Source organism: Alligator sinensis, unplaced genomic scaffold, assembly GCF_000455745.1.
Source record: "Alligator sinensis unplaced genomic scaffold, ASM45574v1 scaffold544_1, whole genome shotgun sequence".
NCBI classification, from domain to species: domain Eukaryota; kingdom Metazoa; phylum Chordata; order Crocodylia; family Alligatoridae; genus Alligator; species Alligator sinensis.
This window is the reverse complement of record NW_005841937.1, coordinates 2,510,938-2,514,009: the sequence shown is the minus strand read 5'-3', so window position 1 is coordinate 2,514,009 and position 3,072 is coordinate 2,510,938.

Here is a 3,072-nt window from a genome sequence, read left to right as displayed (position 1 = left end):
GGGGGGGGGGGGGGATATTCAGGGGTCAAAAAAATGAAAAATAAAAAAAAAAACAGTGCAACTCAGGCTCGGTCAGCATGTGCTGCTGAAAAGTGGACCTGAGCCAACCAGAGACATACTGCAGCTGCCAGTCAGGCTCTGCATGGCAGAATCACTGTGACTGTCCCCACCCTCCCCTACTCCACCAAGGGCAACTTGCTGTGTGCCAAAGTGTGCATGGCATAGGCGTTCCAAGGGGACAAGTAGTGGCAGCACAAGGTGAGTCGCTGCTATTTGTTCCCAGGGAACAAAATGTCCATGCACATCTGAATGCACCCAAAGAGTCCTGTTTAGAGGGTGTTGCCCTACCACTCAGGTCAGACCAATCACTACATTTGGGGTCAGGAAGGTATTTTAGCCCCCAGTCAGACTGGCATAACCTGTTTAGGGATTCTACCTTCCTCGTCCTTGGATCTCTGGAGTGTACTTACCAAACCTTGTAGCAGGAAGCCATTGGCAGTGCTGTCATTCCCTACTTTACCTGTGGTAGGTTACAGTATTCTTGGTGTCTTTGGGCAAGGTGCCTTTTCACTGTACAAAAGGGTTGTTTGTGAAGTTTTAGAACAAGGTTAGGCAAGCACCTGTATGGGATGTTTTGGATAGGGATGCTCCTGCTTTGAGGAGGGGTTTAGGCTATATGAGCTTCTGGGCTAGGGACTGACATTCAAAAAGCCTGAGCCTGAATTGATTCAATTTTTGCAGGTTAGTTTAACCTAGCTAGAGTGAACTAGTTTGTAACTGGATAGACTTGATCTCTGGAATGAGGAAATTCAGGCACATGCCTACAGTGGTTCAGCCTAGAAGCCAGGGGGCACTAGAGAAGCTCTCCCTTCAGTACTGAGCTGAGGGGGGCATGGCCAGGCCCTAGCAGATCATTCTGATTAGGGAGGTCTGCCTGCACCATCCCAGGTTTTCCCTACTGGCTGCTTAAGGTGTGGGAGTGTTGCTAGACCACAGTCCCCTGCTAGTATTCTGAGGCAAGCGGGGGTGTGCAGTGCATCCATCTGTCAATGATACAGAGCTTTTCAATCTCCCTTCCTGCTTCTTTATACTCTCTGCAGCAAACTGACAGGTGAGCAAAACAACAGGGGACTGATAACAGTGTTTGTCACCCCATCAGCAAAACAGCCTCTCTCTATTACTCTTCTTAAACAGCTTACCAGCTGACCTGTTGACTACTCCAAACAGCCCTAAGCAGTCACTGTTCTGTCTGCCTGTCCAAGTGAAATTGGAGACACACACACACACACACATCTGCATTACCTAGCATACCACATGCATAGGGTCCATGGGGCTGGGGGCCCTGCTGTGGGAGGAAGGGAGGTGAGGTGGGATTTCCTGCTTGAGCAGTGAGCTGCAAAGGCAAGGAAAGCCAGGCAGACTGTGCTGTGCCTGCAAGTCTCTGTTGGAGATCTAGGCAGGGACCAGAGGGGAGGGGCCAGCCCTGCTGTGGAGCCCTGCCCAACCCAGAGAGCATGTTGGGATGCTGGGGGTGTCTGATTTATCTTAAACCAGCAAGGGGTCTGGGACAGACATTGCATAAACCAATTTGAGCCAAATCAGTTAAGTCTGATACTACATAAAACCAGGTTTATCTCAAACTGGTTTAAGCCATTTTCAAACTGCTCTATGTGCACTGAGTTTCTGTTCTGTTACAGGTTTAAACCAGTTTCTGATCACTTAAACTGGTTTATGTGTAATGTCTGTCCTTAGCCCTGAGGTTCTGTCCAGCTATACTTTTCTATGATTCTATTATTCTATTTTCCAGCTACCAGACATAGTTAAAGCTGTAACAGTTATAAAAAAAACCTTGAACACGCAAAAGGGATGTGAATTGTAAGTAGCTGCCTAGAAGGGAGACAGTAATAGAGGCACACCAAGAGAAGCAAATAAGTCTTTTTGCTAACCTGAGGGCTAATTACAGGCAGTCAAAAAGCCAAAGGCTGAATGATTCAGTCTTTGCAGGTTAGTCTAAGCTGCACAGATTAAACTGAAACAAAGGTGAACAGACATTTACCTTTGATTCAAGAAATGCAGCCACATGCCTGCAGTGGCTCAGGCTAGAACCTGGAAGGCGCTAAAGCATGGCTTTCTGGCTATGTGTTCACTTCCTCTTCCTGCGGACCCTGAGGTCTCTGGGATTTTCAGTCCAGAATTACAGCAGCAGGACTCTGCAGGGTTGCTCATCACTTCCTCTTTCTGCTTCCAGGTGCCTCTGGGCATTTGTAGTCCACAGTTGCATCCAGCAGTAAGTTTGAGTAGGGGAAGGGGTGTTTAACCCTCTTCCCTGGGCCTAGACCCCAGCCAGGGTTGGCTGGTGGGGAGGCGGGAGACAGTCCCTGCCTCCCCCTTTCCTCCCCCCAGCTCTTCTCTCCTGATGCAGACAGCTCAGCCCAGCCCAGGGCTGGAAAGCATGCTGGGAGCCTGTGATTTAATTTATACCAGGAAGGAGTCTGGGACAGAAGTTTCACAAACCAGTCTGACCTAAATCTGTTATGTCTCATACTACATTCAACCAGGTTTATCTTAAACTGTTGAGCCCCAGCTCAAGTCTGGGATTGTGCCCGGTATGCAAAAGCCAATAAAGATACCAGGGGTGAAAGTATAAAGATTTATTGCTAGCAATACAAGGTGCAAGGAGAATAATTTCACGTAACAAGCACACAGATTCTTAATTCTAAGCATCTTTTATACAGGAGTATTGGACCTTCATAAGCATTCTTGTTAGCTAATTGGTTATAAGGGAGTGACGCAAGGAGTTCTTTACTGAGCATGTCTCTATACCTGTGTTTTAGCTATGTATCTCATTTACATACATGTATGTTTCATTAGCATACTTTCTCCCCACCTAGCGGTGTGATTTTTAGTATTTAAATTAGCTCTTTGCCCTAGTCCTCTGATTCTGCTTTTGTTTTCAAGCCTCCTTTATCTAAGACTGTCTCCTCCTTATCATTGCAGATGGGCATTAGTTACATAACAGAGACTTTTGCTTGGGCTTTGTATAGTGGTTTCTAGGTCAAACCTGACATTCCC